Below are 21,983 nucleotides of genomic sequence, written 5' to 3'. Positions count from 1 at the left end.
TCCCACTCCCATCTTCTGTGAGGCGTAAGTGCTATTATCTTTTTACACATGGGGAAACTAAGGCACAGAGTGTTGCAATGACTTAGCCATCCAGCAAATCAGTGGCCACAGTAGGAACAAAACTCATTTCTCCAACTCCATCCCCAGGCTTGCACTGTAACCACTAGTGCTAGTGTTCATTCAAATGTCCTGAGAAGGGCTGTTATCACTGCATTTCTAACTTGACCTAAGAGAGGTATTATGAGAAATCTTATGAGAAAACCAGTTTTCTCAGGGTTTTCAGAGCTAAGAGTCTTGACTAAGGTTCAGATGAGAATCCAGGGCTTGATTTTCCTCTCACTGACACTGATATAAATCAGGAGTAACTCAAGCGACATCAGTAGCGTCAGACCAGTGTCAATCTAGTTTAAGTCAGAGGAGAATCAGGCCCCCAGACTTCTGGATGCTCACCTGAATGGAACCCCTGGGATCTGGTGATGTTTGTCCATCTCTAACAGAGTGCCCATGAATTCCTTCCAGTCTCTGTTCAGATATGGGTCCGGAAGGTTAGTTCCTGTGTCCTAACCTGCTGTATGGAAGTAGGACAGCATGGGCTCTTCTCTCCCATAACAAGTGTCAATCACACTGAAGTCAGCCCTCCTTGCTGTAGGCTTCAGTGAATCCTGAGGCAGGAAACGGCAAGACTCCGGAGACAGAAGCAAAAAACTAAATGATTAAGCATCTCAAAAGAGAAAGGAGAGAGTGGTTAGAGCATTAGCCTGGGACTCATGAGTTCTAGTCACAGTTCTGCAACTTGGGGCCAGTCACAACTTCTTTGCGTCTCCATTTCTCCTGCAGCCATCACTCACAATAGACTATCCCTCACTGATCTCTGCCTGACAGAAAATGCATAGTCCACTCCTCAGCAGAGAGCATCTCATCCACAAACCTCAATCAAAGCAGCCTTCAACGGCTTGGAGTGATAGGCTGAGAAGCAGCTGGAGTGAAAGCTCTTTTGAGATCGTTAAAACCGTAATGGAAAAAAAAATCCATAACAGATTATTGGGAACTCTGCATTCTGCTCAGCTCTTCTGCCTGTGATATACAACCTACATCTGTCTAAACACCAGCCCCTTCCTCCGCTTCCCTGAGATGAATCAACAACAGCTCGGCATGGTTTGCTTCCAGCTCACACTGAGGCCTATAGAGCTCACCGGATCCCCCTTGTCAAGTTGTCTCACCAGGACTTGAACTGTGTCGGATGTCAGGGGTTGGTTAAACTCGCTCAGCAGTATTTACAGGAAATTAATTTGCGTCAGATGATTTCTTCAGTCCTTCCTTTGCTTTGCTGTTTTTGGGGGAGCAGAGGAAGGGAATATGAAGAAGAAACTGATTCAATAAGCCACTGATATTCCAACTTACCCTGTCCCTGCTGCAGTGCATGCTGATTCTGGGAACGTATCTCCACTGGATCGACTGCTAAAAGCCAGAGGGGTTGCCTCAAAGCACGACGTGAACCCCCTAACTCCTATACACTTTGGGGGATGGCCAGGCCTCTACAACCTGGGGCAAATGGGAGTGGGAGGTTATGGAACTGGAAGGCTTGGGCCTAATACTTGTTATGATCCACCCCTTTATGCCTTGGGTGGGTAACTGGCAGAGATGGCCCCATGGAATGTCCCCAGTGCAGGGGGCCTCCCCAGTCAGTCTGGAGTGGTGTCCAGATACTCCCCATGCAACCCCCAGCTGTTGCCACATTTTCATTTTTTGATATGCCAAAGATTTCTCTGTTGACAACAAGCATCTGCATTGAAAATGCTGTCAGGGGAGAAGCTGGAGGTTTTGGCAGGTGAGCAAGGGGCACTTGGGGCTTTCGGTACCAGAGGAGGTGAGAGAGGCTGGTTAGGATTGTGGCACTGAAACCTCAGCTGCATGTTTCTGACAAAATGCCCAATAGTGAAACAGTTAAACAAAACTGACATCTGAATCATCTTTAGGTTTCAGAGTTAACAAGCTTTTTGAGATGGAAAAAGTGCATCACTCTCAGACCTATTGTTTCAGACTCTCTGCAGACTCAGGAAGACAACATTGTATCAATTACACTCAAGTCATATCTTCAAGGTGGTTTTTTTCATGACCATAAGGGCTAGAAACATTTTTTCAAATGGAATCTTGGATTCTAGAAGCCCAATTCTGTGGCCAACATACTGCAGAATACACGGGGGCTTGACGATTACAAATATTAATGAGAAGCAGTGACTTTCCCTTACACAGCGCTTCACAGAATCTCGCCTCCCTTAACTTCATACTCCCAGCTTCAGGCCGCCCTGCAGACAGAGTGGAATCAGCTTGCAGCTCAGACAATAAGCTTACAGTTCTCCTACCTCCTGCTGAGAGCCTGTCAGTTCATATCAATTAACCAGGGTCAGTCCAGGTCAGTACATGGATGTGAATCCTTAAAGGGAAAGCCTGGCTATTGCATGATGTGATGTCAGATCAGCAAGTGGCACTCTTGTCTCTGAGCCACGACTGACCCTTAGCCCGGCATAGGACTAGGAGGTACTGTGTTACCACTGCTGCCATTTTGTTTTTGAGTGCTTGACTTTGCAACCTTAATAATGTTCTTTTAACCTAGTATTTTTTGTGTGTGTGTTATACATTTCTGTCATGCTTAGAACTCTGCTATGTCCATTAACACAGTCTCAGTGTGTTAGCAGAAAGTAATGTGTTAATCACAGTGGTGTGTGGGATGGGGGTTGCATGCCACACATCAAAGGGAGAATTCATCCCTACAATGTTTATTTCAGAAAGTGTATCTGTTGCTGTACTGCTGCTCAACGTCTTCAAAGAGCCTCTGATTTATTATCTCAGCAGAACTGGGAGATATTTGTAGAAGATTAATAATGGATGAATTAAGGAAGGGAGCCAGGGATGTAAATTGCTAAGTAAAAATAGGAACGGTTGCATTAGCTGGCTGTGTGACTTTGTGATTTGTTGGGTTTTTTGTTTTTTTTTTTTGCTGTGATTATAACCCCCGCCCCTCCTTCATTCATCCTTCTGGGCCAAGGAATCCTGTCTGTGTTTCCATGTGTGGCCACATGGACTGTATCCTGACAGCTCTGCTATCTCCTAGGTAAACATTGACATTAGCCAGGCATGGCTCTGAGGCAGAGAAACTCAGCCCAGGCCATTCGGCTTGGTTTTTAATATTGAGAAGAGAAGGTACCGTTTAATCTCAGCCCCTTTATTCCCACAGCAACTTTCCTTGCAGGAAAGTCCTCAACACACTATATGGCAAAGAAATTAACCCTAAGCAGTGATCATGGATTTTAAGACAAGAAGGGACCATTAGTGTCATCTAGTCTGACCTCCTGCATAGCACAGGCCAGAGAAGCTCACCCAGTACTTTCTGCATCAAGCTCATCACTTCTGGCTGAGCTAGAGCACCTCTTTTAGAAAGATACCCAGCCTTGATTTAAGGCTTCCGAGGAATGGAGCATTAATAGGCCTTATCTTCCGAAATCTCACTCACCTTCACATGAAGACAACAAGTCCTGTTGTTTTTCATTATTTATATTACTTTAGCACTCGCAGGCCCCCAGCTGAGATTGAAACCCCACTGTGCCAAGGCATAGGCACTGACTTACTCAGATCCCAGGGGATGCTTGGCCCCCGCTCCACCCCTTCTTCCAAGCCAGTGCCCCGCTTCTTCCCACCCTTTTTTTCCATGGGAGCACCCACAGAGTTGGTGCCTATGGTGCCAAGCACTGTACAAACACATAGTAAGAGACAGTCTCTGCCCCGAAAAGCCTACCCTCTAAATACACAAGACAGATACAGGGTGGGTGGGGAAACTGAGGCACAGAGAGGCAAAGTGATTTCCTGAAGGTTGCTCTCACTGGGAGAGTCAGAAAGAGAACCCAAGCCTCCTGAATCCTAGTTCAGTGCCTTAATCACTAGCTCACACTGCTTCTGGGAGCCCTTTAAAATTCCTCCTGTCTTACAGAGGATTTCCTACCTCAGGGTGAATTCCACTGAGTTACACTGAGCTTCTTCCTCCAGGACTGGAGCAATTTTAAAGGGCTAGATGTATGATTCCACACTCTGTAACCCCAGGGATCAGGGAAGTGCGTTTTCATAACAGATGAAGCTCAGGGCTTTCAGAGACTTGTTTTACATGAGCACCCAAAGAACAGATGCCTGCACCCCAACTGTGGGTCCGGTCCTGAAAGGTGCTGAGCACCAGCAACTCCCATGAAGTAGAATGGAGATTGTGCTCAGAACCAGTTTGGAAATTCTTTGGTCTTCAGAAATGGGGCTGGACATCTCCTGAAAAGGGCTGTCTGTTGAGATTTCCAGGATTGCCTGCTTCCAGCCAAAATGGAAACAGTGCTCTTTCTGCTTCCTCTCTAGCCCAGAGCCAGGATGTGCAGAGAGATCCCCAAAATGAAAAATGACAAGAGGGAGTGAGGCAAAATTGACGGAACTTTTACCAGGCTTTTAAAGTCACTGTGGCCAACAGCGACTAGTGAGAGACATGGTCTAGCATCTACCATAGTGCATGTGATCATGTCTCCCTCTAGTGGCTAGTCACAATGATTTCAACAGCTTTTTACTAGCCTACACTACTTTAGTTCAGATTCAAGTGCTGAGCTTTGGGTGAGGAACATTCTGGGTTCAATCTCCACTCATGACCATTGTGCCCTTGTATTTATGGAGGTTAGTTATACTTGTGTGATCCTCCCACTTTTACCAGCCTGAGCATCTCCAAAGCAGTTCTCACATCTTACCCATGGATCCTGCTTCCAGCTGCAAAGGCCACCACGCTTTAAAAATAGGCATCTCCAATATGGTTTTCATTTAGAGTTAATATCACACTCACGGCATGTAAACTAAATACCACTCAATTATTAAACCCATATTCCAGGAGACTAAACTCCCATGCAAGAGATGCATGTGCATTTAATTGCTGTTAAACTTCTGCAAATGTGCTTTCAATAAGGCACTGGTATTGTTTAGCATACGGATAATAACAACTACTGAAATCTAGAGCCGATACTGGAGTTTACTAAGATTGGGTTTCGAACGCTGCACTGGACAACAGATTATTGCGAGCCAGTTTTCTGAAGTTGTGCAGCGAGAGGCATGCCGTGTGTCAGTGCTCACCATCTCTGGCCTCAAACAACTCCACTGGCTCCCCTCCCTGCTCGTGTCAAGGTCCAGATCCAAATTGCCCTCCTTGCTTTTAAAAATCTTCCAGGACAGAGCTAATTCCACCTCTCTCAAGATCCCGGAGCCTGATTCCCCTCTCACTGACATAGTGAAAATCCAGAGCAACCCCACAGAAGTCAATGGAGTTACAGGGATGTAATATCCCGGAGAAAGGGGAATTAGGGTCCTGACATCTTTTTACAGCCCTCTCACCCTCTCTACTCAGATATGCCCTTTGTAGCCCTTCACTCCCTCCTCACCATCTTGGCATTATTGATGCAAGAGTCTTCTCCTTTGCAGCTCCAACAGTCTGGAGCAGACTTCCTGTATCTCTTGGCTTCTCTGCTTCTCCATCTCTTCACTTATTCTCTAACTCTCTTTTGAAAAGTTGCTGTCTAATTCCATACCAGTGCTTCTTAACACGCTCCCCTCCTCCTCCTGCTATTGAATACGGTAACTGTGTTGTCTAGCTCTGGCGATGTGTTTTGGGATAAAAGTATCTATGAAAAACACAAGATTTGGTTCTCTCTAGCACCTTCCAGGCCCTATACACCCCAGAGATCTTTGCTAAGTGATGCCTTGGATCCTGAAGAGAGAAGAGGTTCTAGCTTGAACCATTTGATTAGGGACTGGGGGAAATGGTATTTTTTAGGGTGAATACATCCTAAGAAATATGGGTCTTGTTCAGGTTCTAGATTCATAGTTTCTTCAAACTCTGATTGCATCACAATGTGTTTACATAGTAGTAACGTACATAACATGATGCTTAGCACAGTAGAGTTCATGCTATGAGGATGAAGCATGGGTGGTAGAGAGGGGCTGTCAGCATGGAGAACTCTCCTGACTTCTCTTTCATGATGTTCCATAAAGGGGTTTCTGGAATGCCACCTGCTGTAGAGACCCTCCTACCACTCACAGAGTTCACCTCCCAAATTGTAGGCTCTTCTTGTCCTGTCACAGACCAGTGTCATGAGCCTGCTCCTACCACCTTTGCTCTGGGGATGGGTTCCTGGAGCACGAGTTCTTCTGGGCTGCAGTTGTAGCACAATCACCTGGCAACATGAACATCAATTACATGGTGGCATTGAGACTGCTACACCCATCAGGTTGGGTTTTGGGTCAACAGACTCAAACAAGCCCGTTCAGGGAGGCTCAGAAATCCCCAGCCACCCTATTTTATAAGGGATCCTAAGAGTAAGGGAAGCAGTAGACTATCTGTGAATGATACTTATTGTGACAGGTATGGCAATTTCTTGGCCAAACCTGATTGAATTAATGTACACCTTACAGAATTAAGTTTAAGTATTTTAGCAGCTCATTGTATTAAAAAGGAAGCTGCCCCCTGAGGAGAAACCCATTGTCTGCTGATCACCCGTTACACGAGGACTAGACCAGAGGCTCAAACTGCATAAAGGAGTGATTCTCAAATTCATGGGGGTGCTTGTTCTGAGCTAACAGCTGTTATAAACTTGTGAGCTTGGAAAAACCCCTTGGGTGGGGTCTGAAGGACTGTTCACTTGCCAGAGTCCTTGCTGGAGTTGGGGGTGATCTGGTAACCTTGTTAGCACTTGAGTCGGTTCTTTTATTGTTTAGCAGTTTTCTCTGTAATGCTTTTACCTTAAGCATAAATGTGCTTGCTCAGAAAGGGCTGTGTGGTGCCATGTATCTAGGGGCAGTTACACTGTTTATAGCCTCTGAGGAGAAAGCTAAGCAGACCTCCTGAGGCAGTCTGACTTGCTGGGGAACTCACAGTGTGGTCAGGGAACCATTTAGCCTGAAGATACCCCAGTCAGGAGAGAGCAATACGTGTGTCTCTGCCCAAGAAATGGGTGGAGAGCTGGGCGCCTGAATGTGGGTGCTCTTCCTGGACCCTGGAGGGGAAATACAGATGCTGTTGTCCCGAACTGTGACACTTATGAGCGACTCACAATCTTTAATTCATTTATCCTCCCACCAACCCTGGGAGGCAGGGCAGTACTACAATTTCCATTTTACAGATGGGAACAGAGAGGAACTGAGGAACAGAGAGGCAAAGGCCCAGATCCACAAAGGTATTTAGGTTCCTAACTTCCATTGAAATTAGGAGCCTAAATACCTTTGTGGATCTGAGCCTATGTGACTTGCCCACAGTCACAGAGGAGGTTTGGGGCAGAACAGGGACTTGAGCCCAGGTCATCCAAGCCCTAGGCTGGTGCCCTAAGCACCGAGACCATGGTTCTGTATGTCATGAGACTGACAAGAAGCTTGTTGATGCTTCATAGTAGGTAGCGCTCTTCTCTCTGACTCCCTATTAGATCCATGTCCCAGCATGCTGGTGGGAGACACTGTGCTGCTGGGAGTTCAGTCTTTTTAAGGACAGGTGAGATCAAGGTTCTGACAAGAGGTGGGTGCTACTCTGTTCTTGTAAAATTCCAGTTGGGATAGTTACATTCTGCCTACCTTAAATTCCCCCTACTGGATGCAATTGCCTTCTTCATCTCATGAATGAAACTCTTTAGCATCATTGGAGGGTGTTCTTCTGGATCTGCAATACTCCCCCCTGTGGCTTCATTGCAGCAACAGACAAAGTGATAAAGCACTTTGGGATCCATGTGGATGAAAGGGTCTATATAACGTAGCAGAAGACAAGAACCATCTATCCCAACTGCAGATCCAGATACAAACTTCTCATCTTGCAAAGAGAACAAGCTAAATCCCTGCCTGGATCTGTGCAATCCTAAACATTGGGATTGCAAATCTGAATTGCCACTGATTTCAGGGTGATGGAAATTGGTGTTTGGTCTTGGGTCAGCAAGCTCCAACCTGGATCCAGATCCAGAGATGGTTCTGACCTGTCTTTAATATAAAGATTGCTCTCATTCTCTAAATATTCCCTTGACTAGCTCAGGGAAAATATGGAGTCTGACATGAGACTAACCTCAGGAGCTCAGCTTTCAAAGAGGAAAAGGTTAGATTAGAGTTGCTGGAACTAGGGGTGCTGCTGCACCCCACCTTGAAGTGGTTTCCATCATAGACAGGGTTTACAGATTAGTTCAATGACTCTCAGCACTCCCACTATAAAAATTGTTCTAGTGTCCCGGGTTAGATATTCTAGCCTTGTGGGTATTGGTCACGATATTCTAGAGACCACAAAAGGTGTGGGGGAAGGGTGGAGACAGAGAAAGGGAGTAAATGGAGATTTTTCCTCCCTCCAAGACGCTTCAGGGCGTGACACAAAATGGCCTTCTCAGAATGGAAACAATGACCGCTCTTCAGGCTAAGTATTGTTCTGTGCTTATGAAGGGTGGGAGCAAAAGTTGCTATTTACTGTCCATACTGTTTGCGTTTGTTGACAGCTGGTATGCAAAGAGCCCCATAGCAACAGCCCCTCTTTTTAACTCTACCTGGCCAAGCACTTGGCCAGGGAGGAATAGCTGTCAACTGACTTCCCAGCTTGCCTTTGGGGGCAGAGAACCTACCAAACCCACCTGATGTCAAGGGCATGGAGAGAGTGAGTTGTGAAACATACAAAGAACATGCAGCTGCATGGGGAGAGAGGTCCGAGGAGAAGAAAAGCCAATACACCCAGGACCTGACAGGAAGGTGAAGAAGAGCTCCATGTGAGACAGAAAGGAGGAGGATCCATGAAAGAGAGTGAGCTTGTGTGTACGCACATATGTAGATGGGCTCCCATGTCTGAACGTCACTGGAATTGTGTGAGGGGGCTCCCCTCACAAAGATAGGTTGTTCCAAACTCCCACCCCTTGCTTTGGGGAGGCAAACCCTACTAGAGCCCTTGGGGAGCTGGGAAATTACCCAGAGTCACAGAGCTAGTCCAGCAACTTTATCTGCGTGGCCAGAACCACACTATCATTAACTGGCAGCGTTAATGCAAGTAGAATGAATAAATCCAAGCTGCTTAACAAAGGAGCTCTAACGCCATCAGTGACCGTACAGTCCAATGGCTCCTCCAGCTTCAACCCACCAGCTCTCAGAGCAGAGGCTGATTCTTGAGTGAAGTGTAGTGCAAACCTAGTGACTTCATACTCAGGCATGCACCCCCCGGCCCCTTTTATGGTCTTTTATAGAATGTCCTTCCCAGCTTCCAATGAGAGTACAGCTAGCAACAGGACAGGGTTAACATTTCCTACCAGAAGCCATGATGGGGATGGTCAGGCCTCATGGTCAGAGCTGTGGGGCCATAGCCAGAATCAGGAGTCCAGAGCAGGGTTGGAGCAAGGCCAGAGTGGGAGCAAGCCGGGAGCAGGACTAGGAACAGGTCTGGAGTAGGCTAAGGTTTGGGGAGTCTGTTGCCACTGTCAGGCAGGGAAGCACTCCAAACTCTGGAGAGACATTGAGCAGACTAAGCTGCTAGGCCCCTTGTGAGGCTTATATACCTGCCCTGAGAGTCACCAGACCAGTTCCTAGCTTGGGGATTGGCTGGAGCCTAGCACAGGATTGACTCATCACCTTACACTACCCAACCAGGGCTTGGAGGAGAGTTTGTCCAGTCAGTCCATCTCCTAACCAATCAAGGTTGGTCTTCGCACCACTGCTGCTGCTATGCAGGGTGGAGCTCCATATTTGTGCATGAGTAAGACCATGAGGGGTTTTTCCCAAACCTGGGAAAGTTCTGATCCAAACTTGGTGGCTTGGACCTGTCGTGGGGAATGTTTGCGCCCGGCTCTGCACTGTGTGGCTCAGGCACACCTCTTGAGCATCTCAGGCCCTAGACAGAAGTGAGGAGGGTCATCATCGGCTGCAGCAACGTGTGAAACGCCACTGTTCCCGTTTGCAGGGGTTAAGACATGTGTCAGGCTGCAGGGCTTCGTGCAAACCCCTGACCCTGCCCACCCCCGCCCTTGTTTTTCAGAGTGTGTGGGTTCATACTCTGAGTCTGGGGTTTGGCTTAAAATGATATTCATTGGAAACTGCTAGCTGCTGCATGGTTTCAAAGGGAACCATAAATCTTCCCTGGAAGCCAGGGATTCACTTGGAAGAGGGTGAGAGAAGCCGAGACCTGAAACCACGGAGTGGTTGGGGGCTTTTGAACAAAAGTCTTCCATAGCTCCCTGGAGGAGCTCCAGTGAGAGGCATGGCAAACGGATGGACAGACCCCGCTGCCCTCGCTCTCCAATCTGTTCCCATGGAATAAGGACCTGCAGTTCGGGGCTTCCTGAAATGGGCTCTGTGTATTCGCTCAAAGGCTGCCTCTGAGCAAATCACTGAGACTCGCTTCCCATTAAGTTCTTGCCTCCCCCATTACTCTTCACAGGCCAGACAGCATCTGTCTGACTAATGACTGACTGACCCGAAGCGTCAGGTTTCAGTTCTAAAAGTGATGGACAGTGTGCGTGGAGGGGTATGGCTATATGGAGGAAAACGGGACAAGATTTACCCTGCAGGGGACACATTCCCCCACCTTAGGGCTCATGGAGTTGCACCAACAGTGCGTTAGGGTAGGAGGCTTTTCTTTCATTTCACATTCCTTGATAGAAGCGCTGACTGCTTTGGGTGTTTGCTTCATACCTGCTCTAATCCTGCTGCTGCCACCAATGTTATTCCCCCCCATGACAACCCTCCCCATGCCACCCCCTGAAGACCAAGAAATGCCTGCTGAATACATTGCCGGGGGGGCACTCCACACAGTCAGACCGGCCAGCCACTGTTCCAAACAAGGTACTAGTATTTCACAGACCAGATGTTAAAATAATCCCGCCCTCCCCTCTCTGGGTTTTTAATGGATCCCTCCAATAACCCAAACTTCCTACAAGAGGACTGGAGGCCTTTACTCAGATTAATGAATCCCAGAGCAGGATTTTCATTCCTTCAGCTGGAGATCATTAGAAATTGTTATGGCTCCTTCACCAGAAGAACCCCCCTCACCATCTTCCCCCCCACAACCAATGGGGACTCACTGCTGCTGCTTTCTTTATCCTCCTCCCTTTGCTTTTGCCCCCCCCCCCACTCCCTTTCCATTCTGGGATTTCTACTGCATGTTTCGGCCTCAGTGGAATATCCGCCTCTCACAGCTCCCCGCCACGCCACTCTACATGCGTACACGTGTTACACGTCACCTTCATCACAGTACATGCTTGGGAAATCTGCTACATGGAGCAAGGGAGGGTGATACATTCCTGTCAGTAACTCAGAGACCCCCTATTTCTGGCCCTAGTTCTTGGTCTCTATCACCCCCCTCACTTTACTCACTCATGATTCACGATGTTACTTAGCATAACCCCCGAGTGTGGAATACTTAGCTACAGAACAGGCTATAGCTTCCTGGATCTTGAGGGATCAGCACAGTTTAGGGGTGAAGCGCTGCTTGTCTCAGGGGGGTGGCAAACCTTAACCCCTTGATGGAACAACTGGCGAAATCCTCTGGTAGGGGAACCACATGGAATTTGGCTCATCACCCTCCCCACTCCCCTGTCTCTCCTTCCACATGCTTTCCCTGGGGGAAGCAGTGATCTGGCCCAAATACTCCAGCTGGCCTAATTCCTCACGGCACAGTGCAATGGTGCACGTACAGAAGTCATAGATGGCTAGGCTAGGCTGTTAACAGCTGTGAGTGGAGCATAGCACTGCGATGGAGGTGCATTCGTTTTGATGGCACTTTAGTCTCTGCTTTTTCTGAGTGGGGCAGCGCCTCAGATGCCTCGCTGGCGGGTCAGCCACAGCCCTTCCTCCTGTGAATAGTAGGACGCACACGGTGCACTGCAGAAGCCACTCCGCCCTCATGAGGGGAGAAGAAATTAAGCTGAACAGACATCACTGAGGTGGTTCTAGCTGTTCATCAAGGACCAAAGCATGTGCCCTCTTGAATGGGCACACAAGGCCTGCAAAGCACGGGCTCTGCAGCGGTTCTGCGGTGAGGGAGGTCAGGCCAGAGAAAAGCCCTGCAGGAGGCACTCCTGCAGGTGAAGGGGTTGGTGGAGTGTTGGGGAGCTAGGCAGCAGGGGTGCAACTATGTGCATTCAGTGGCCCAAACCACTTTCTTATGTACATGGGGGTGGGGGTAAAGGAAGTGCAGGCCACACTATGGCCTATGGGCTGGAATAGCAGCAACAGAATGACTGCACTGGTATTCCATTCCCTGCCCCTGGGGATGTCTCATGTATTTAGTCTTTGCAAAGGCAAAACAGGATTTGGTCCTGAGGGAGAGGAACAGTCTAGTGTCCTGAGTACCGGGCTGGGAGCCTGGAATGCCTACAGCTCTGACACCCACTCCGTGAGCTGCTTTGGGCAAGTCACACTGAAGCTGTCTGTCTGTGAGCCCCTCTGTAAAGTTTGCTCAGCTGTGGGAGGCCACTGTGATAGCGGATTAGCTAATGTCTGCAAAGGGCTAAGTACTTTTAGCCAATGTCCCTGACTTCAGGCTTACCAGGGCCAACGACAGAACAGTGTTTGCTCTGCTATGGTACTCCAGGGTGTTGGCAGCATGTGAAATTACAGCCCCTTGTCAATGGCACATGTGTGGTCTTATAACTCCTTATTACTACACACGTCCACTCACTTGCATGTTAATTTATATATCCCACGATGCACTTGTGCATCTGTTCCTTATTTCCTGTGTCTGCATTTGCTTTCCTAGTAGTCTTGAAAATATTGAAGCAGAGAAGGTGAAATGCATTGAACATTTTGATTTACTATTTAAGTCTTTCATTAATTCCTTTCAAAACACTCCCCATTTATTATGGCAGGAAAAGCAGCTAGAAATAACCTTAACAGTGAATTACCGCACACACACACAGACTCTGGGGCAAGCTCTCGTCACGTAGGGATCTCTGGAATCCTGGCGTGTGGGCTCCAAGCTTGCTCCCCACTGACTGGACACCCTGCACGGCACTGATATCACACTCATACTATAGCAAGAGGCAAGATCCCCTTAGTGAGATTTGCAAGGCCTTTGGCCAAGCATGGAGAGCAATATATTTAAAAGGTGCCTCCCATGGATTACAGAGGTACTTTTCCGATTTCCCATGTTCTGATGCTCCCTATTGTGTATTGCAATTGCTGGAGAATATTTTCATTCGACTAGTAAGTTCCCTAGGGGATCAGTATGAGGCAGGTGCATGACTGTACAGTGACTCCCTATATTATTTTATATGCTTGAAGGTCATCACAAGTTGCTCTGTAATACTACCAACAGCCCATGACACATCTCTCTCCCACTCCTGGAATTATGCCCCTATTACATTGTCACCCATTATAGCAGTGTTCTATACCCATGCACATGGTTCAATCCCTCCCCCCAGAGATTTTCTGTTTGATAAAGGTTCAACAACACAGCTGACAACTGTGTATATAGGCTCATCTGAAACAAAAATATTCCACTTGACTCAAGAGGGTTACACCAAGGATGAATTTGGACACTCCCTCTTCTTCTCAGATTCTCCACTACATTCCCTTCCTCTTTGCTTCTTCAATCCCCTGTGCCAGTAAAAGTTAACAAGCATAAGCCAAGGAGATTTGTTACCATGGGAGAAAAGGACTAACTCCATCCAAATGTTTGTCTTCAAAAATGTCCCCTTCCTGCTCATTGGTTGTTAAAGACAAACAAGATGCACAATAGGAGGGTATGTGTATAAATTGCAAATAAAGGCAGGCAGGCAGACAGATGGAGGGAGTTGGGAAGGTGAGGTCACCCAACAACTGGTGTGTTACCCATGTAGCTCAGCAGCAAACAGTCACTCAGCTCTGACGCTCCCCCTCGGATAACGGTGGGCGCTAATCGAGCAGGCAGTCTCCGGTGCAAATCCCATGACAAACTTCATCCCATTAATGTTATGTGCCACAGCCTGGGCAATGAATGTTGCATTGTGCACAAATCACAGCACCCGTGTACGCACCGCTGGGGGTGGGTGGGAGGTGGTAAACCGAAAAAGAAAAGGAGGGGATCGCACATAATGTAAATGTCACGGCGGGTTCCAACATGTCATGGTACAAATGCCGCTGCTCTGATTCACACATCGGAATGGCAACAGTATATTGAACTGGGTTAAGAAGGTGAGGGCTCTGACTCTCCTATTCTCTTCCAAGGAGGGAGAACTCTGGGGCTAAAAGGCCCACAACTACAGGTGCTCCCTTAATACCAAGTCTTTGGCTAGAGAATAAATCCTCTTCCTCCATCTGGAAATTCATGCTCTAAAGCCAGGCTCTCTGCAGGTTTGTCATTGTTGACCTGGAGTCTCCTAGTGTTGCTGATTGGTGAGGAATTGCTTTGTCAGCAAATGTCTGGCTCCAATTCCCACAAGAAGGAGCTTCTTTTGTTCTGGAGTGATAGCTAATTTCCTTCCTGGTTCCCTTGTCAGGCACCATCACTTACGGAACAGGGGGCTTATCACGACACCATTTGGAAATCTGTATTGGGTCATAGCTCAATGGTGCTGAAGGGCTGGAATTCGAGCAGATTAGGACTAGGGTTCCCCAGATAAGACTCACAAGGAGCCCAATCCTGCTCCAATGGATGACAATGGGAGCAAGAGCAGGACCACATGCTGAAGATAGTTCATGTTCCCCAGGCAACCTTCTAGTGCAGAATCCCCCATGTGCTGGTTCACAGGTGGTGCTGCCCCTGTAGGGACTGTCTCACTTCGATACTGAATCTGGAGTCTCAAAGGAAAGCTGTTTCTCAGCTTGTAGAAAATTCTTTGCCTTGGTTTACTGGCACTATTTGTTTGGGTAGTAGTTGGCCTGGAGATGTCTGGGTCCACTGCATCACAGCCCACCCCGTGTAAAGTGCAAACACACTGCCTGTCTGGGGTTTGACCACAACAGTGGGATAAAGATCAGCTCATGCCTTCTGCTCAAACTTGGCTGCTCCTAGGGTTCCTACCATAGGATTGTTCAACCCACACCACTTACCTCACTCAGTCAGCAGATCCTATTTAACTCTTTCCCAGCAGGATTAATCCCTGCTAACAGGGTGGGGAGTTTCAGACAAATGCTACCACCTTGCTACTAACCTTAGACTGGCACTGGATTTCGCTGTTAAAGGAAGCCAATAGCTAGGGATCCTCATCTTAGGAACTGCTCCCCAGTCCATGGGACCACAAATACTGGTTTCCCTAACAATCCAATTCTTTGAATAAGAGAATCCTAAAATTTCCCAGAACATGGCAAAATCTACTGAAGGCAGTGCAAATCACCGATATAAGCTCAAAATCAGAGGAAATATGGCTGCAAGCCACGTTCACAGCTGGAATCTCCTACTGACCAAATGAGGTCGCCCCATCAGATTTCAACCCATTGCATAGAAAACTATTGACTGCACAATTAAATGAAGCTAAAGATCATTTCGCAGCTTGACAGAGGGATTTGTGATGTACACAAGGAATTACCAGCTATTTCAGCGTAATAATCGTTCACCCATTGTTTCTCTGCCTTCCACTGGCTTTTATAATTCATGCTGTGCAGTCTCCCACTTGACATTTCCAAACCCATTCGAAAGCACTGCCTTTTCCTTTTCGTCAACACGAGAGCAGTGTTTTCAATCACGATACACCCTTCATGTTTTCCTGACAAAAGGTTAACCTAGGAATTATTCTTAGGGAAAATATTTGCCTGTTTAGAAAGGATGTGTGTGTGTTGGAGTTCGCATTTACTCTGGTTATTTACAGGCTTCTGAAATAAGAGCTTCCCACCCACTCACAAGGGGAAGAACCAGTGCTATAAATGCAGAGACATTATTTCAGGCTGAAGGGAATTCAGAAATGCCCTAAGTTTCTGTGCAAAAGGTGACAAGAGCTAAAGGAAAAATAAGGCCCAATCCAGGATCTCATGAAAAGGGAGTTAAATGGGCATCTTCCTCATACAGTGCTAATTTCTAACACTCTTTTATTGACAGAAGAGAATCATTTAATTGGTTCAGAGAGCTGATCATTTAATTAAACCGTAATAACCATCTACTGGTGTCACGGAGTCACAGTCTCAGTGCTCTGGAACTGCTCTGAACAAAGTCAGACAGGACTTGAGTGTAGTATGTCTCCCCTCAGGGCACACTCTCATGAGGGCAAGAAGCCTCCTCAGCATCAGTGCCCCCTGGGTCTGACCTCGGAGCGTTCAGCATCCCGGTCATACCATCAGCTTCTCGCAGGGAGTCCACCTGAATGGGACACCTGGGGAAGCATTACATGGGTCCTGCACCCCAACTTCGCAGTCTGCAGTGACTCTCAGCCAGCATTGTAAAACAGAATGGTTTATTAGTTGTTGGGAACACAACACAGAACAGATCTTGTTATCACAGAAAGTAGGAAGTTACAGCAAAGTCCATCTTGGAGGAAAGGGGGAATCCAGAGCCCAGAGCTCTGCCCTTGAGTCCCAAACCAGGAGACTGATCAGCTTCCAGCAGCCCAGACTCAGTCAAGACCCTCTGCCCCGCCTCCATCCTTTGTCTCTTTCCTGGGCAAATAGGTCACTTGGCCTGCACCTCCAACACCTCCAGCTGATTCTTGCAGAGGATGGGCCCAAGACAGCAGCTGCCAGGATATAGTGTTGGCCCTTGTCTGTGCCTAGGCAGCCAGACGGCAGTCATACCTGCCCTCTTGGGGTCTCTGCAACAATCACACACCCTTGTCCCACCACCTAGATACTTGAGTAACACATAAGGGAAACTGAGGCATACACACAGTATTTAGAAAAACATTCAGAACATTCCCACTGCATCACATCTAGCCAGAAGATTGCACCGAATGATAGAATCACAATGGAAGATTAGTTTGTCCATCCACTCCTGCCAGGACAGGATAGCTTCCTACAGGATATTCTCCACTGCTTTCCCAGTCTGCTGTTATATGACTAGCTATGAGCCAGATCTTTCAAACACACAAATGAGTAGCATTACTCGCAGGAGTGGCCCCATTGCATTCAGTGGGACTATTTGCATGAGTAATACTACCTAACATGCATGTTACAGGATCAGGACCAATGGGGATTCCACCATCTCCCTGAGGAAACAGTCCAACTTTCTATAGCAGAGGTTCTCAATCTTTCTGGGCTCAGGACCCCTTTGTAAATGTTTATAGCCTATCACAACCCAGTAAATAAGTCTTGGGGTGGGGGTCCAGGGGTGGTTTCCGTGGGTCCTGCCCCCCCGGGGGAGTTGGGTCCTGCCTGGCACTCACCCCACAGTGGCAACTCCTGCGCTTTGGGGCTGGCTGGGCTTGGCTCTCTGCTCTGGGCCCTGCCCCCTAACTGGATCAGATTTGTGCGAGTGGAGTTATGACCTGCCTCCTTGGGTTGCAGTGCCACTCACTCAAATTTGGCCTACCCTGACTCCTGTCATCGTGATGGCTGGGCCAAACCTGAGTGGCACTGGGATCCCAGAGGTTGCAGTGCCCTGCAGCAGGGAGGCGAGCCCAGACAGCCCCGTGAGACAGGAGCTGCCACGCGACTCTTCAAAATGTTCTGGCAACCCAATTTTGGGTCCCGTTCCACAGGTTGAGGAACCCTGGTCTATAGAGTCTGCCTTGCTGTGTATGAGTGACTGTGGTGTTTGCCTCTTTCCAGTGTTGCACAGACCCTCAGTTCCTTTGTATTCTTTGTTTAGATTGATCTAAAACACACCCCTTCATGGCTCTGAACACACGGACACTTATTTTCCTTTAAGCCCTACAGATATAAAAAAAACTGAACAAACATTCACAGTTAAATCCCTCTCTAATCTACTGAGGCTTGGTCTATACAGGGATTGTCTTGGAGAACATGTTCACTAACACAACGTTAAGCACATTTTAGCACCTAACACAGACCGAGGCAAGTCATAATTAAAACGTGTTGGCTACTCCTGGTTAAAGCGTAGAGCTGCCATAGGTTTCTTCCTAACCCCCATCAGTCAGAGATTGGCTTATGCCCTAGAGCATGAAATTTTTTATTCAAATGAGATTGCAAAACTGTTTATAATCCTAATTACATAGTGGTCACCTTCTGCAAACACTACAGATGTGGCCAATGGCAATGACAAGATATCAGAACATGGCGGCATAAAATACATTAGATAAAGCGGTGTGTGTTCTTGTTTGGGTGGATTTGGTACTAGGTCCCCAAGTGGAATGAAACCTCCTGCTCTTTCCTGAGCTGGGACAGAAACTGGAAAATCTGTAATTTGTCACTCTGATCTCTGAATGAGGAAGGTATCATTCTTGATTTCGGACTGTCTCAGTTCACTGATTGACGCTGGTTCACGTGACCCCAGCTTGTGAATGGAAGATTAGAGAACACCAGGTGGATGGAGTTCATACATGTGATGGCTGGTTTTGGTGGTGGTTATAATGCTGGAGGCATTTCTCCTACGTGCAGGTAATGGGCTGAATATCCATTTCTCTGCTAGAGAGATTTCTTTGGGTTCAGCTGTACTGCATTTTAAAAGATGAACATACGTATCAATCAGAGCTGCAGTCTCTAGAATTTACTTCTGATCCCCAAAAGACAACCTCTATATTTGTGGCACCTTACAGACTAACAAATTTATTTGAGCATAAGCTTTCGTGAGCTACACTCACTTCATAAGCTCACGAAAGCTTATGCTCAAATAAATTGGTTAGTCTCTAAGGTGCCACAAGTACTCCTTTTCTTTTTGCGGATACAGACTAACACGGCTGCTACTCTGAAACCTGTTCTTAAAATGTGTTTGGCAAGCAATGCATAAGCCCAGTCTGCCCTAGAATGTGTATCTGCTTGGCTGAGCAGCTGGTTTTCAGGCAGAGACAATGAAGGTGCACTTACATAAAAGGTAAACAAAGACATCAAGCTAACAAGGGGAGGAGGGAACGACTCAACTGTCACCAGCCGGGAAGGAAGTCTTCACCCAACCACATGGCGTCTCTTCCCAGATGGAGAAAAGGATCGTTATCTGAGACTACATTTCAATGGTTTACTGCACTGTAAAGAGAGTAAACCAAATGATAATTAATTGAATCAGCTGATTTATATAATAGTACTCTATTATAAAAGTGTATCAGGTAAGATCTTATATGAGAGCTAATGACACACTGGTGATTAATGTCATTGTAAAATGTACATCTTAACACTGTATCAGGAACTATGAATACTCACAGGTTTCAGAGTAACAGCCGTGTTAGTCTGTATTCGCAAAAAGAAAAGGAGTACTTGTGGCACCTTAGAGACTAACCAATTTATTTGAGCATGAGCTTTCGTGAGCTACAGCTCATAGCTCACGAAAGCTCATGCTCAAATAAATTGGTTAGTCTCTAAGGTGCCACAAGTACTCCTTTTCTTTTTATGAATACTCACTGACATTATGCTTCCAAGTCTATGACCAAAGGGATAAACAGGTTTCCTCCCAGACAGGAGGGAAGGAGGCTATTCACCTATCTCCAATGAAATTAAGCTAGGTGTGACCAAAAACAATGGAAACCCTATCTACATACAAATCAACAGGGGATGGATGGGCAGTCCACAGGAAGGGAAGAACAGCATGAAGTCAGCCTGAGTCTGGCGACGAAAGACTGAGTTTGGGAAGATATAAAGAGAGAGAAGCAGTCATCTTGGCATCCATCACTGGACAGACACAAGGGACCACAACTCTTGCAAACTGAGAAAGATGGGTCCTTCAGCCAGGGGGATTGAAGCCTCTGGGAACTGAATATAGGTGAGAAACCTGCAAAGATCTCTCACCTAAGATGACAAAGAGAACCAGCACTTTCTACTTCTGTGGAAGGTCTTGACTCAGAGAAAGTCAGACATGGCTGCAAAGAAGAAAGGCTGGGAAGAAATCTGCCTTGAACCAAGGCTGCAGCTGATTAAGTCTTAGGGTATGTCTACACTATGAAATTAGGTCGAATTTATAGAAGTCGTTTTTTTAGAAATCGGTTTTATATATTCGAGTGCGTGTGTCCCCACAGAAAATGCTCTAAGTGCATTAAGTGCATTAACTCGGCGGAGTGCTTCCACAGTACCGAGGCAAGCGTCGACTTCCGGAGTGTTGCACTGTGGGTAGCTATCCCACAGTTCCCGCAGTCTCCGGAAATGAGATTCAAAAGTTCGCGGTTCTTTTTCTGTCTACCTGGCCAGTGCATCTGAATTGAGAGTGCTGTCCAGAGCGGTCACAATAGAGCACTCTGGAATAGCTCCCGGAGGCCAATACCGTCGAATTGTGTCCACAGTACTCCAAATTCGACCCGGCAAGGCCGATTTAAGCGCTAATCCACTTGTCAGGTGTGGAGTAAGGAAATCGATTTTAAGAGCCCTTTAAGTAAAAAAAAAGGGCTTCATCGTGTGGATGGGTGCAGGTTTACATCGATTTAACGCTGCTAAATTCGACCTAAAGTCCTAGCGTAGACCAGGGCTAAGACACTAGAAAGCATATTTTACTTTTGCTTGTAACCATTTTGTATTTTCCCCTTGTGCTGAAACTCACTTAAAACCTCTCTTTTTGTTAATAAACTTGTTTTACTTTTAATCCAAACCAACCCAGTGCTGTGTTTGAATTGAAGGGATTGTTAACTCCAGTTAAAGCAACAAGCTTCTGTGCTTTTGTCTCTTTAAGGAGCAATGGACCTTATTACTCCTCCAAATCTTCCAGGAGAGGGCTGGATGTTTCAGGGCAGATGGTTTTGGGGAAATTAGGGACTGAGGATGCATTGGGATCACCCTGCAAGTAGTAACCAAGGCTGGGGGAGACCAGGGTGGGGCAGTTGCATTATAGGCAGGCTGCTGGGGTCCGAGTGCCGAACCAGGGCTGTGCAGCACACGGACATTCAGGGAACTGTATGCTTGCCTGCTTGCTGTTTCCGGACTATGAGTCACAGCAGCAGAGCATTTAAGGCACCCAGGGTTACAGGGCAGGCGGCGATATGGTCTCTCACTGGTCTGCGTTGAACCTTAGAATGTGTCACCCAACCCAATTGCTGTCCACCACTAGCCCGTCACTGCTTTCCAAGTTCTGCTTTTCACCCATCTGCTCCCCCTTTGCTAGCCTGCATATGTCTTCCCTTAAGTGGCCCAACTTGCATTTGTCTAAGTAAATGCTTTAGCTCTCATTGGATTAGTTCCCTATTTTCATGGGTGTTCATATCACTTCTAACTATATATGCAGATTTTAGGTGTGACCACAAGGTGCTAGGCCTCCTACTCATCCTTTGACTTCAGACCTCTAAATAATAATAATGCATTCAGGTTTCTCTTCTTTCTTGCTCTATCCTTCCCAGCATCTCCATGCTCTCCAGCTGCCACAGTGGTCCTCATACGGCTTCCTTTTTATGATCTCATCCCAATCCTCAGTACTGGTTTCTGACAGTAGCATCAGCTGCTGTTCACACTCCTCCTCCTTCTAGGCAACAGAGATCCATTTGCCCTTCAACCATACTTACCCTCCTCTGCTGCTCTAATAATACATTTTACATAACACCTTTCAGCAGAGGATGCTAAAGCACTTTCCAAGCATAAGATGAAATCATGGCCCCATTGAAGTTAAGGGGAGTTTTGTCATGGATGTCACAGGGGTCAAGATTTCACCCGATAAGAACATGGGTACCCTAGAGAGTTTACAGCAGCGCAGCTACACCAATGCAGCTGCACCACTGTAAGTTCTCTACTGAAGCTGCTCTAAGCTGATGGGAGAAAGCTTCTCCCATTGGCTTAATTACTCCAGCCCCTGCTAGCAGAAGCAGCTCTGTCAGCAGAGAAGCTCTCCTGCCAACATAGTGCTGTGCACACCGGTACTTATGTCCATGTATCTTATGTCACTCGGGGGTGTGTGTGTGTGAGTGTGTGCGCGCGTGTGATTTATTCACCCCTCCAGAGTGACAGAAGTTATTCCGACACAAACTGTAGCGTAGACATAGCCTTAGTTT

Source organism: Lepidochelys kempii, chromosome 3, assembly GCF_965140265.1.
Source record: "Lepidochelys kempii isolate rLepKem1 chromosome 3, rLepKem1.hap2, whole genome shotgun sequence".
Classification (NCBI taxonomy): Eukaryota; Metazoa; Chordata; order Testudines; family Cheloniidae; genus Lepidochelys; species Lepidochelys kempii.
This window is presented reverse-complemented; position numbering follows the sequence as displayed.